The following is a 15,250-nucleotide window of genomic DNA, read 5'->3' as shown; positions in this document are numbered from 1 at the left end:
CCAGAGTTATGGTCATGTGTGACATGTATCATTTATGTACTGGATGTCTGCCTTGTCATGCCTATGTGTGTGTGCTATGGTGCTCATGCCTGTTTCCATTAGTAATCTTTCATGTTTTTGCAGGTGATGAGGCACTTGATGCTGTTGAGGAGGAGGAGATGGCGCAGAGCCATGAGTACTCTCAGCCACAATCGGGAACCAGTGGAGGATGTGGGGTGGTGGTGGGTGAAAACCCAATCCTCCTACAGACCATACTGTCCACGGGTGTCTCTGGGTACACCTCCAGAGACCTCTATGAATCAGGTGCTGAATCGGACATTGAGACATATGTCCCCTCGCAGGTGAGTGTTTCTGGCAGGGATCCTGTTCTGTCCAACCAACTTGCACCGGGGGTAGGACCCTCTATGGGGATGTCAGTGTTGGAAAGTCCGCCTGTGGAGGTTACGGATGCAGGGTCACACTCCACAATATTTGCTCCTGTTCCTGGGCCAGCAGATCAAAGGAGGAATGCAGTCTTGCAGCCTCAGGCAGTGCCAGCACAGCAAGGTGCACATCACCTTGCCCCAAACAGGTATGGTGCCCGCCAACGCGGTGGCTGTGCGCCACCAGGCAATACTGTTTGGGAGAACTCCATCTACACTATAGCAGCACAACAGGGGGCATTGTGTGAAATGATGGTTCAGGCAATGGATAGGGTGGCCAGTTCCATTCTCCCCCCTAAAAAGGCAGATGGAGCTCCAGCAGCAGGCAACAGAGTCCATTTGCCACTCACACAGGGAGGACATGTTGGAGACTCTGCGCACAACCATATCTGTAGAGTCACAGGCCCACAGGGAAGTCCTGAGGTTGGAACACAGCTCCCTCAGAGATACTCTGTGTGAACTTGAGGTGTCCCGGAGTACAAGGGCAGAACAGCAGCTGGAGCAGCTGACACGCACACTGTCAGCTGAGCTCCAGGAAACCTGTCAGGAGACCCAGGCATCACGCGAGGCCATGCAGGCAGAAATGCGTGCTACCCGTGAGGTGCTGCATTGGGATCTCTGTACCATCATCCTGCAGAACCAAATCTTTCAGACCTGCATGCTTGCTGCCATGGAGGAGCATGCCAGGTCTTTGCGTGGTCTGCCTCCCATATCACGCCCACCTTCTAATGTACCACCAGAGGGTGATGACAGCGACGGCAGTTCTCCCACTGTAGCATAGCCGTGCAGGCCATGAGCCCATGGAGGGTTTTTTTTCTCAACATCCACGCATGGGAGTGTTGGGGCGCACCCTGTACCTCATCCCTCCTGGGTGCCCCCCCGGTCCACACCATTTTTATATTTTTATTTATTTATTTTTATTTATTTTTTTACAATGTGTTGCTTTGTGTGGCTCCCGTAGGCATCCACTGTGTATTCCAGCTGGGCACATGCAGGCTTGTCCTGTCTTTGGGTTAGATACTTGGGTTCCTGACACACACCCCCCTCCTGCTTCCCCTTTCCATGGGCTTGCAAAGGGTGTGACCAAGTGACAGTAACTTACACAGTGACATTGGGCTCCCATAAGTTATGTGGACAGTCTGTAGTCAAAACTGTGTATACATCCCTAGTGGGTATTGTTGTAGAAATCTCCACTGCATGGTGGATTTATGTATGGTTCTACATCCATGAATTTTTCCTTATATACATGTTCCTTCTTCATGTCTTAACAAGCCCGTCTACTTTGCAGATGCAGTTCATGTTGTATGCAGTACACTGAAACATTTGCCTACCAGCAACACTCTGCAGTTGGAAGGGGTTGATGTGCTGCCTTAATCAGGTTGTGACACTTGCACTACTTTAATTTTTTATTCTCATATATTGCCACTGTTTGATCATGTACTGATGTGTTCTCTTGCTGGTAAGTATGTGTTCATGTGTGTTGTTTTTTCATTGATTATTGAGAGCAAATTGTCTGTGGCCTGTTTCCATTTGGGACAGTGCACTTTGTGACACATGTGTCATGTGTTGTGCATTCATTTGGTTGCTTTTACATTACATGCCATGGTGTGTTGGGTAGGTGAGATGGGGAGGGGTTGGGTGACATGCCACTATTTTGATGTGGTATTTTGCAAGGGGGTAGTCCTTCATGCTGCATGAATTTGTGCCTTTTTCTGACACAGCATTGGGTGTCTTTGAGTAGCTAGGGATGCACACAATGTAGCATTTCCAGGTGAATAATCTCAGGCTGGTATGGTTGTGACAGTTGACTGTCCCTTTTGTCATCATCATTGATTGTGAGCTGGTATGTGCCAGGCCTGTGTGCACTCTGCAGGGGTGGGATTTTAAGTGAAGTAATTTGCCAAAAACTGGGTCTGGGTTGCCTCACCACATGCCCTTTCACCTCCCATGCGCAGCGGGCGTGCATGTGGTTGGGGATGTGGGGGAACCACATGTCCACCGGCACGCCCGCCGGGTTGCAACGTTGTGCAGGACACATGCTGCCACTATGATCCTGCACACTAGTGGGGGCGCATATAGCAGCTGCCCACCAAAGCGGTCAAAGGAGCAAAAGCATGAATTGAGCACTCCGAATGTGCGCTCCACTATGCCCCGGGTTGCAATATGGGCTGTGTTGTATCTTACCTCGGGTGGTGTGGTGGGGTTCCGAATTGGCATCATCATGGAGGTGCTCAGAAGGTAGGCACTGTCCCTTGGGGAGGTGATAATGATTGTCATTAGTGGGGTTTTCCCATTTCTCAGTTTCTGACATGCATGCTGTGCAGAGGCATTTATACTCACCAATTAGCCATGTGTCACCATGCCGGCCAGCTTCCAGGTCCCGGTTTAGGGGTGACATTCTGAATATGAAACTATCATGGCTGGACCCTGGATAGTTGGCATATACTGAGGTGATTATTCTCTTGGCATCACATACAACCTGCACGTTGATGAAATGCCAGTGCTTGCGGTTTCGATAGATATGCTCAGTGGCTCTAGGAGGACGTAGAGCCACATGGGTGCAATCAATGGCACCTAGCACTTTGGGGAAGTGTGCCACCCCGTAAAATTGCTGGACAATAGCCTGCCTTTCTGCAGGTGTTCTGGGCATGTATACGTGCCTGCGGACTGAGGGGCGTGCAGTCATGATGGCCAACACTTGGTGTAGGCAGCGTGACTGCGTGGCCTGTGACACACCCCCCACTATGGCACTTGTCCGCTGAAATTAACCAGTAGCCAAGAAGTGCAGTACATTGAGCACCTTTTCCAAGGGGTTCAGTGCTTGGGAGCACAGGGTGGGTGATGTGAGGTGATCCTCCTACTCCCTGACCAGTTCTAGGATTATGTGTGGTGGAAACCTGTACCTCCCATACAACTGGTCATCAGGCATCCCAAAACGGCTGGTCCTGGATAGAAAATGCAGGGCCTGGCTATCCTCCTCCTCCTGCGGTATCCCACGACCACTGCTGCGAGGAACAGAATATTCATAGTAGCGTCTGAGCTTGTTGTTTGCGCACTTTTATGCTGCGCGGGCCCGCTTATGCCTGCTTCCTGCTGGCGTACGTGTTTCTGGATTAGTGCGTCTTTTTGGTGCACGGCTTTCCCCTGTTCGATTCCATGAATACGTGTTGTTAGCACGTGTGATGGTGTTGCGAGCATTTACCTCCTGTACTTCCCCCATAGCGCCCACATTTTCACGCGTTGTTCCCCATTCTGCGTGTTACGCCCTGTGTTCTGCCCACTTTTCTTGTGTGCGCTACAAAATGTGCGCTTTCCCTGTGCACGTAGCGCATGCCAGTTAGTGACGTGTGCGCCCGCGTGCGCCACCCACGGATTCGGCACACATACCATGTTTTACTAGCGCAGCGAATTCCATGAATCGATGAACGGCTGCGTACACGGCTTTGGCACGCATGCGCTGCGACTTTCACGCTTGCGCTCCCCTTTTTGGTGCACATTTATTCCATGAATTACCCTGTATGTCTCTCAGGAGCTACAATACATCACCCTTCCACATGGACACGAAAAGTGAACAAGATGGCTGATCTAAACACTTCCATCGGAAGCAATGTGGGACGATGCCTCACTGTGCCCTCGCAAGAAGGGAGGACTGTATCGCAGTGTATGTCTTGTATATCACTCCACCAGAGCTCCACGGCTTGCGACATAAGAACTCATTAAAGCATGTAAAATGGTAAAAAAAAAAAAAACGAATGGAAGCAAGTGGAAAAAAACGAGACCCAGCTCGGGGTCCGGCCATTTAATTGCCAAGCATTGGCAAGTTGCCATGCCAACCCCACACACTGCGTCTGAACTCCCCTTTTCCTTTTATTATACAGTACCAATGATTTTGGCATAAAATGTGCCAAGACCAAAAAGGTGGAAGGCTCTGGGTATCTACAATTGAAAGAACTGGACTGAGGGCTTCATAACAATCTATATATACACACGTGAACATTTGTGGTTATTTGGCTTTGCATCATTTCTCTATACAATTCCACACTGTTTCACCAATCTGCACAACATTTTGCAGTCACCTGTTAGGACCTTCCAGACATTACTGGCTACATGATATCTGAAAACCCAACCCCTTTTTCTGGATTTCAGCAAAAGTGCAACTTTGGGTGTGGGTTTGTAGGTTTGTTGCATTGTGTATGTTCTCTATACAATTCCACACCGTTTCACCAATTTGCACCCCATTTTGCACAGTCATCTGTTAGGACCCTCCAGACTTTACTGGCTACATGACACCTGGAAACCACACCTCTTTGCCCAGATTTCAGCAAAAGTGCAAATTTAGGTGTAGGTTTGTGGGTGTGTGGCTTTGCGTATGTTCCCTACACAATTCCACACTGTTTCACCAATATGCACCACATTTTGCACAGTCATCTGTAATGACCCCCCGGACATTACTGGCTACATGACATTTGGAGACCCTTCCCCTTTCCCTGGATTTCAGAAAAAAGTCTGTCGGCTTGCGAGTTTCTGGCTTGGCGAAGCATTGTTCCTTACACAATTCCACACTGTTTCACGAATCTGCACCAAAATCTACACAGTTAACTGTACCTATGATGGAAAGAAAGCCCTGGAAATGCCGGGAATATCAGCTAGTGACTACCAAAAGGAAATATCAGGACTGGAAAGGCTGTGTGGCAGTAACTAGGTCATCCGCTCAGCAGGGGGGCATTGGCCTACAGGTAACTCTGGAGATTTCCCAGTAGCCCTCTGCCCAATGGGCCTCTTTTCTGTAGTTACCTGCTCTATTTGTACAAATGCTCTTCTAGGAAAGTGGCTCGGCTTCATCAAAAAGTATATATTATTCCCAGAGTCTCCTCTGGTCCCAGTCCACCCCTACCCATCACCCCGTCACCCTATCTGTAATCTCACAAACTATCAAACGAAATAGTGTCAGCCCAAGTCTCCATGACTTTCTTCCTTTTAAATGCAATTTACAAAACACAATAATGCACCCGCCCATTGGAGTAACCAAAATATGCACTTCAGGAATGAACTGAGGTCGTTGCTCTTCAAAGAACTCGACCCCAAACGCGAACTGTGGATGCACAGAGTCACACACTCCTGCCCACCGCCTCCTCAGCTCCGGCATGTCAACCCTCCCTCACATTCGCACCCCTCCTCCCCCACCGCAGCACTCTGCTCGTCAGCTAGGTTGGTGCAGTAAACAATCAAATAGACATGCCTACAACAATGTCAGCAATTTGCCCTGGCGCAAACCCCCCTCCTGTCACTGCCTGTGCCTGTGACGCAATATCGTTGGGTCGCTCAGCGTCGACGACTGCCCTTCAGCTTGATACCTATAACTGGTCTGGCTCCAGCACACCGTCCACAGAAATAGCATCGCTCCACACCACCACCAGGGACACCCGTCCCTTACCTTTACTTAAAAAGCCCGGGGTAACACGGTAGTGCCCTTGCTAGTTACTGTACTTACATATAAACAGTAAACTGAACATATCTTACCCTTGGAAGAAGCATTCTCCGCGTCCTAGAGAAGCAAGAGCGGCGACTCCTCCTGATTGCAAATACGGTTTTAAACCGCGTGCCGAGGAAATTAAAGCCGAATGAATATGACGCCATACTCCAGGCGTGTGGGCTACATACACACCCGTCTATACCAGTGCTATTTAAAAGAGTCGGGTGAAAAGTGGACACTAGAATACATGTTAGCAGTTGTTCAGTCTGTTGAGGCAGCTGGGTGCTCTCGCCATCGGCAGTGCCCACCTTGGCGTGTGCCGGATGGTCATTACTAGAGATTTGCTACGGTCGACTTTGTTCTGCTCTGGCTTGTGGTTTTTTTGGTGGCACGCGCAAAAGACGTGTCTTCCATGATGCGTTGAAGTTTTACAGTTTGCCTTCATTCCATGCGTTGGTTATTTGAGAAGCTTTATAACCTGAAGGGACAAGCGATCATTCAGAAGCAATGTATGTGAACAAAACACATACTTTTCAGCCAAATAGTCTGCTGCTGTTCCGCAAGAACCGGTCTAACTAGAACATAACAACTTTGAAAGCTTGCTCAGGTCCAATGGTCGATGTCTCTGTTTGTCAGCCCTGAAGCATGGGTTCGCACGCTGGCCTGCAGCAGTGCAGTGCAATTCTGTTAATTACTTTGCCTTGTATTGACAACAAATCTGCCCTTCGTTTTGTGTAATATTCTGGCTCCCATAGCTCTTCTTAGCATTCCTCAATTACGTTGCATCAGTGTATGCGTACCTGCCATACTCTCATTCTTTTTTTGTTATTTGAATTACTGTGCCTCAAAGCACTCTAGAACTGGTGGCTGGTCTGCCACGTTGGATTGAATTTCCCACACTCACAGGAGCCTTGATCAACTGTTAAACTGCACTCCGGTTAGACCTGCTACCAGTGACTGAAGTGAGCAGGAACGGTCGGGAGCGCTGTTCCACTACTTTTACTTTTTTCTGTTTACCATTCCTCTACTTTTTACGATCCTATTCACCGTTCTTTATAGACACTGTGCCCATTCATGTCCCTGTGCAAGTCTAAAGGTGTAATAGGAGCCTTCGTTACCAGTCACTTAGACATTTGCAATGCCCCGGCTGCAACACTTGTCACATGTTGCACTATCCTTCTGCTACCCTCTCCCCTGCCGAGTACCACTACTTTTATCGGTACACTTCTAGCACTGCCTGCTACCAAGCTGTCGATGAGACCAAACGTTCGTGACAAGGGGTCCCCACTATTGCGACCCTGCGCTTTTCTTTCACCAATTGTTTATTTGAGGTGCTAGATACCAACGTGTTCAATCTAAGATAACAAACCAACAAATCCCTGATCACTCTATACATTTGAGATGATACATTCAGCAAGGGCAAGGATAAAGTTTGTGAAAAGAAGGGAAAGGTCCCAGTTTAAGGGTTATTAGCCACTGTGACTGGAACAGAGGCCTACTGTCGCTATCCGGCTGTACACCTCAGATCTGCCCCAGGGAGCAATGCAGGGGAGGGGTAGTGGAAATATGGGGAAGGCAAGGAAAATGGCGGAGTCCATGTAGAATGTACAACATAACCATCCACAGTGGATGGGTGGGCTTGTCATAACAGGAGAATCCATATTGGTACAGCACGAGTTAAAACATTGTCAGGCCGATTCATGGAATAATTAGGGCGGCGCAAGTGGGCAAAAACGTGCGAATCGCAGTGGAATAGCGAAAATCGCAGTGCAAGTGCGAAAATCGCACCAAAAGCAGCGCACATCGATTCATGGAAGGCCGTGCGCGAGAAAACCAGCGGATGTGCGATAAAAAAGTGCGCGGCGCACGTTGGCGCACAGGCCATCTAACAGCGTGCGCCAGGTCACAGCGAAAATCGCACAGGCCACAGCGAAATTCGCACATAGCGCGGCACACGCAACAAAAGTAGGCGGAATACGGGCGTAACACTCGGAATGGGGAACAACTTGCCAAAACGTGGGCGTCACGGGGGAAGTACAGGGCACAAGTGCGCGGAACGCCCACACGCTCGCCTACAACACGTATTCATGGAATAGAATAGGGCAAAAAAGCGCACGCTCAAACCAGCGCACAGGCACAAACACAACTGCCACAAGAAAGCAGGCGGTAGCGTCTCTGCGGCTGTAAGAAATGTGCGCCAAAAGGTGCGCCAACAAATAGCACCTATATACTGCCATGATGAATGTCCTATACTGTGGCCCTCCAGGACAAATGACGTGCAAAGGGGTACCCACAAACACGGACACCCGCTGACAAAAAATACGTGTGCGTGTATACCGGGGTGCGCGGGAAGTCTCACACGCGATTTGGCCGGGTACGTGGATTTCAGGAGAGCGCGGGAAGTTCCACATGCGATTTCAGCAAGGTATGTGTATTTCAGGGGTGCGCGGGAAGTCCCACACGCGATTTCAGCAGGGTACGTTTATTTCAGGGGTGCGCGGGAAGTTCCACACACGATTGGCCCAGTGCGAGCAGGGTATGTGTATTTCAGGGGTGCGCGGGAAGTTCCACACACGATTGGCCCAGTGCGAGCAGGGTACGTGTATTTCAGGGGTGCGCAGGAAGTTACACACGCAATTTCAGCAAGGTATGTGGATTTCAGGGGTGCGCGGGAAGTTCCACACGCGATTTCAGCAGGGTACGTGTATTTCAGGGGTGCGCGGGAAGTTCCACACGCGATTTCAGCAAGGTATGTGTATTTCAGGGGTGCGCGGGAAGTTCCACACGCGATTTCAGCAGGGTACGTGTATTTCAGGGGTGCGCGGGAAGTTCCACACACGATTGGCCCAGTGCGAGCAGGGTACGTGTATTTCAGGGGTGCGCGGGAAGTTACACACGCAATTTCAGCAAGGTATGTGTATTTCAGGGGTGCGCGGGAAGTTCCACACGCGATTTCAGCAGGGTACGTGTATTTCAGGGGTGCGCGGGAAGTTCCACACGCGATTTCAGCAGGGTATGTGTATTTCAGGGGTTCTGGGGAGTACCACACGTGAATTGGCCGTGTGGGCCCTCCCAGGTGTACGCTCCACAACCTCCACGGACCCTGCAGCCAGCCCACACCACGGGGGACTACCCTGCACCCCTGCCCATGTCCCGCAGGCAGCCCATTCACCATGGGCATGCCCCCCAGCCAACCCACATGTCACCTTGCACTACTGATCAACAATGCATGTCTCCCACCACCCCCACCCCCCAGCAGTGCAGGGGCAGCCTCCAACAGGCCCCCACTCATGTCCCCTGCACCCCCACCCCCCAGCATCCAGGGTCACCCTACACCAGGCCCCCACTCATGTCTCCCACCACCCCCACCCCCCTGCCACCATGGGCAGCCTCCACCAGGCCCCCACTCATGTCCCCCTGCACCCCCACCCCCCAGCAGTGCAGGGGCAGCCTCCACCAGGCCCCCACTCATGTCCCCCTGCACCCCCACCCCCCAGCATCCAGGGTCACCCTCCACCAGGACCCCACTCATGTCTCCCACCACCCCCACCCCCCGGCAGTGCAGGGTCACCCTCCACTAGGCCCCCACTCATGTCCCCCTGCACCCACACCCCCCAGCCACCAGGGGCAGCCTCCACCAGGCCCCCACTCATGTCCCCCTGCACCCCCACCCCCCAGCATCCAGGGTCACCCTCCACCAGGCCCCCACTCATGTCTCCCACCACCCCCACCCCCCGGCAGTGCAGGGTCACCCTCCACCAGTCCCCCACTCATGTCCCCCTGCACCCCCACCCCCCAGCCACCAGGGGCAGCCTCCACCAGGCCCCCACTCATGTCCCCCTGCACCCCCACCCCCCAGCATCCAGGGTCACCCTCCACCAGGCCCCCACTCATGTCTCCCACCATCCCCACCCCCCGGCAGTGCAGGGTCACCCTCCACCAGGCCCCCACTCATGTCTCCCACCACCCCCACCCCCCGGCAGTGCAGGGTCACCCTCCACCAGGCCCCCACTCATGTCCCCCTGCACCCCCACCACCCAGCCACCAGTGGCAGCCTCCACCAGGCCCCCACTCATGTCCCCCTGCACCCCCACCCCCCAGCCACCAGGGGCAGCCTCCACCAGGCCCCCACTCATGTCCCCCTGCACCCCCACCCCCCAGCATCCAGGGTCACACTCCACCAGGCCCCCACTCATGTCTCCCACCACCCCCACCCCCCGGCAGTGCAGGGTCACCCTCCACCAGGCCCCCACTCATGTCTCCCACCACCCCCACCCCCCGGTAGTGCAGGGTCACCCTCCACCAGGCCCCCACTCATGTCCCCCTGCACCCCTACCCCCCAGCCACCAGGGGCAGCCTCCACCAGGCCCCCACTCATGTCCCCCTGCACCCCCACCCCCCAGCATCCAGGGTCACCCTCCACCAGGCCCCCATTAATGTCTCCCACCACCCCCACCCCCCGGCAGTGCAGGGTCACCCTCCACCAGGCCCCCACTCATGTCTCCCACCACCCCCACCCCCCGGCAGTGCAGGGTCACCCTCCACCAGGCCCCCACTCATGTCTCCCACCACCCCCACCCCCCTGCCACCATGGGCAGCCTCCACCAGGCCCCCACTCATGTCCCCCTGCACCCCCACCCCCCAGCAGTGCAGGGGCAGCCTCCACCAGGTGCTCACAATCCCCAATCATGTGCGTAATGGACAGCCTCCACAGCCAAAAAAGCCCTACCAAGTAACCCATTCACCCACATGGAAATGGAAATCACATGTTACACCCCCAATGTTCATGAAGCTAATGAACCCATGTCCGTCACACACAATGGTTGCAATTGAATGGGAAAACACACAACATGACATGCATGAAACCAATGAGATGATACCACACAGTGAAGTATGCAAACAAAATTGTATTGAAAAAAATAAAGAATGCTAAAGAAAGAAAACAAACTACAATGTGAATGAGAAAAAAAAAACATGCATGTCCGTATAAAAACCTACCAAGGGTCCATGAGCCCAACTGAACAAAGGAAACCTACTAAAAAACCTACCTAAAAATCAACTATATACAAAAAGTAGAGCAGTGTCCGTCGACTCCAAATCATAATAAGAAAGAAAGGAAACCTAAAACTAAAGAACTATATACAAAGGCGGCGGGCAAGTCCAGCGGCTCACTCCGTGGTGTCCTGGGCCAGGGCATCATCGAACTCCTGTTCGATGTCCCGGAGGCGGTCCAGTTCCATGGCCCCGAGGGTCCGCAGGGCCGACGCTGTGTCCTCCTCCAACCCCCTGTGGATTGCCTCGAGGCACTCGGCCCGCCTCAGGGCCCTCCGCATGGAGGTCTCCGCCCTGACCATTGTGAGCCGCGCCTCTTCCGCCCGCCGCCGCTCCGCACCTATGGCGTGGCCCAACCGCTGCCACACGGAAGACACTCTCTGTCCTGGGTCCCCCTGCCCTCCGGCCGATGCCTGCCCCTCCGATGTCAAAAGCCCCGAGCCTGCATGTCTCCCACCATGTTGCTGCTGCTGCTGCTCTGCCTCTGCCCATGCACTGCCTCCTGCTGCCTGCACATCCTCCGCCGGCTGGGGTGCACTTGTTGATGTGGCCACCCCTGCTGGACCTCTGACTCCCGACTGTGGCAGGGATGCCTCCTCCACCAGCCTGGCCGCACCGTCAGAGGCAGCTCCACAGGGCACCCAGGTGACTGATGGGTGGGAAGATGGCACAGAGGACGACTGGCGCGTAGGGGGTCCAGTTGAGGAGGGGGTCGGAGCAAGCCCCATCAGACGGAGGAATCCGGCCTGGGTGACCTGTCCCAGCAGGCTGACGTGGTCAACGAGCCATTCGAGATGACGTGCAGTCTCTCCATGAAAAGACTGCAGGTCACCTCGCATGGCCCGTTGACGCAACGCCACACCAGCCAGGACAGGCTCAACCTGGACCTGGATGGCCACGTCCGCAGGCAGAGGAAGGCCAGTTGACGTCAGCTCATCCCCTGCCTGAAAACGGGTCTGGACGTAGGCATCCCTGCTGGTGCAAGATGATGCAGGGACAGGATCGGGGACAGGATTGCACACAGGCACCTCCGCGGCCGCCTGTGCTGTCTCCTGTCCCTGGTCCTGCACTGCACCACTAGCACCAGTGGGATCCCCACCTCCAGACCCCGTCTCTGGTGCTTGCGCGGCCCCCTCCTCCACCAAACCCCCCACCAACCTGGATGACTCCGTGCCATCTTCCCCTGTTGGGCCCTGTGGGGTCCCAGCTGCCCCTTCTGCTGCCGAGGAGTCCAACTACAACCTCCGCCTCATGGACCTCCTCCCGGCAGCTGGGCCTGGGACGTGGCACCGGACTCCTCACTCCCCGACGAGATGACAACACGGGAGGGGAGCAGGGCCTTGCGTCTCCGGCTGGCGGTCGGATCCCCGCCGCTGTGCTCCACAGCACCTTCTCCGCCCTCTTCATCAGTTGACGCTGCAGACAGGGAGAAACAAAACACAGGCATCAGGGCACTGTACAATGGACACATACACACATGACAGTTGCACATGAGTGGCATTGGCAAACCTCAGACATGTCATCACAATCCTCAACACACATGTCATTGCAACTGGCACACATGAGCCATACCACAACCATATCGCAACTGCCACCACCATCCCTACACATACAACAGCATCAGCAGCCAAAGGGGAGCCAGACATCACATGCAACACAGGAAGTGCACCACACATGTACACACACCACCACACTTGCATGCATGTCTACACCTCTGCCAAGTGTCACACTGTTCAGACGGGCATCCATGTCACATCTGCCAATCAGGCTTCCACATACCGCTGTCACATGCATCCATGTTGCATCACTGTTGCACCCTTGACAAATACACACACATGCACATGTACACAGTGCTCATACATGCAGCCGAAAACAACATACATGCCTGACATCACGGACATGTCTACTTACATACACATTCATCCAAACATGTGTGCACGCACAACTGCATTTGCCATGCAAGCCCACACACACAAGCACCATCCATGTCTCACACATTACAGCCCTCGCATGTGTCAGCCCCACGGCCCTGTACACCCCCACCCATACTCGACCCCATACAAACAGATGTGCAACCGGCACAATGGCGAATGATCACCACACGCACTGCTCACAATCAGGATGCATGTACACTCACCGCTCGAATCCAGACGGGTCTGCTTCTCTAGGACCTGGACGTGGAGCGCTGGGGATATGCGTTCCAGGACCCCCATCTGTTCTTCCGACAAGTGGCCGAGGCGCCCCTTGGCATCCGCTGCCTTCAAGAGGCGCCGGCCCTTGTTCAGGGTCCTGGACCTGAAGTCCTCCCAGCGCTTCCTGACATGTTGTAAGTCCCGGACTGCCACCCCCTCCGCGTTGATGGCAGTCACGATGTCAGTCCAGATCCGAGTCCGTCCTTCCTTGTCGGCGCGGGAACTTCCAAAGAGGGCATCATACTGCCCCAGGACTTGCTCCACCAGGACACCAACTTCGGTGGCACTGAAGCTGGTGCCCCTCTGCCTCTCTGGCCGGGGGTTGTCAGTGGTCACAGATGGTGTATGCCCCGACATGACAACCCCAGAGGCAGGAGTGGGTGGGCAACTGGGTCCTGGGGCTGGGCTGTGGAGCGATGGAATTCCAGTCGGGAGTCTTCGGTTCCAACAGGGGTGGTCACAGCAACAGCACCCCTGGCTGATGTGCAGGCAGCAAATGGCAGTGCACGTGGGCAGCAGGCAGTCAGGCAGCAGCAGATGGCAGGTGGGAGCGTGCTCGGGGCTCTGGGGGGCAGTAGTTCGGCCTTCTGGGCAGGAGCGTGGTCTTCCGTGTGCTTACGCGTGGCAGCTTGGTACGGAGTGATTTGGCACGTGAAAATCCTGCACGTCAGCGTGAAAACCGAGGAAAGGCCCTTAGCGCGTAAGCGCGTCAGCACGCATACGCGAATCTATTGGACCAAAGGCCCTCAGCGCGTAAGCGCGTCTGTGACGTGACCCGCACGGGTGTTTCCCACACAGCACGTGATGACAGAGCACACGTGGAAAGACTGCACGTCAGAGTCTCATCGCGTGTAATTGGACAGCACGTCAGAGTCTCATCGCGTGTAATTGGACAGCACGTCAGAGTCTCATCGCGTGTAATTGGACAAAAGTGCGCGTACACGCGATTGGCCTATGTACGTGTATATCAGGTGTGCGCGGACACTTACACACGCAAGTACGTCAGCGCACCTGTATCCCGGTGTGCGCGGCAATTTCCACACGCTATTGAACTGTGCACTGGATTTCAGGGGTGCGCGGGTCACACGCTTGCCTACAACACGCGCAACGCATTAATTTGCGCGCTAACAAAATAACTAGCTCAGACCCAGGATGAACATACCGTTCCTAGCAGCAGTGGCCGTGGCCTACCAAAGGAGGAGGAGGAGGATAGTCAGGGCCAGAATATTCACACCCAGAACCAGCCTTTTCGGGATGCCTGATGACCAGGTGCATGGGAGGTACAGGTTTCCACCACACATCATACTGGACCTGGTGAGTGAGTGGGAGGACGACCTCACATCATCCACCCTGTGCTCCCAAGCACTCAGCCCCCTGGAGAAGGTCCTCAATGTACTGCACTTCTTAGCCACTGGATCATTTCAGCGGACAAGTGCCATTGTGGGTGGTGTATCACAGGCCACCCAGTCACGCTGCCTACACCAGGTCTTGAACATCATCACTGCACGCCCATCAGTCCGCAGGCACATATACCTGCCCAGAACCCCTGCAGAAAGGCATGCTGCCGCCCTGGATTTTTACGCTGTGGCACGATTCCCCAAAGTGCTAGGTGCCATCAACTGCACCCATGTGGCTCTACGTCCCCCCAGGGCATCTGAGCACATCTATAGGAACCGCAAGCACTGGCATTCCATCAACGTGCAGGTAGTATGTAATGCCAAGGGAATCATCACCTCAGTATATGCCAACTATTCTGGGTCAACCCACGACAGCTTCATTTACCGAATGTCCACCCTAAGCCGGGACCTAGAAGCTGGCCGGCATGGCGATACATGGCTGCTTGGTGAGTATGTATGCCAGCGCACATGCATGCATGTCAGATACTGAGCAAGGTCACAACCCCACCAATGATACCAATCACCACCTCCACAGGGGACAGTGCCTACCCTCTCAGCCCCCACATGATGACGCCAATTCGGAACCCCACCACGCCACCCCAGGTAAGATATAACGCTGTCCACATTACAACCCGGGGCATAGTGGAGCGCACATTCGGAGTGCCGAAGTCACGCTTTCGCTCCCTTGACCGTTCTGGCGGGCAGCTGTTGTAC

At 54.1% G+C, this 15,250-nt stretch overlaps 1 protein-coding gene across 9 annotated transcripts in view; it reads right to left on the bottom strand.

Moving 5' to 3' along the window:
- KCNJ16 (potassium inwardly rectifying channel subfamily J member 16) overlaps positions 1–15,250 on the bottom strand; it is an 803,454-nt gene that overhangs the window by 310,156 nt on the left and 478,048 nt on the right. The window contains exon 1 of one of the 9 annotated variants that reach the window (XM_069655091.1): positions 5,943–6,285. The exons of the other annotated variants lie outside the window; for them this stretch is intronic. The gene's annotated coding sequence lies outside the window, so the exon portion shown is untranslated. Of the gene's footprint in view, positions 1–5,942; positions 6,286–15,250 lie in introns of those variants that run through there. 9 annotated transcript variants of the gene reach the window in all.

Source organism: Ambystoma mexicanum, chromosome 3q, assembly GCF_040938575.1.
Source record: "Ambystoma mexicanum isolate Mex_15411 chromosome 3q, UKY_AmexF1_1, whole genome shotgun sequence".
NCBI classification, from domain to species: domain Eukaryota; kingdom Metazoa; phylum Chordata; class Amphibia; order Caudata; family Ambystomatidae; genus Ambystoma; species Ambystoma mexicanum.
This window is presented reverse-complemented; position numbering and strand designations above follow the sequence as displayed.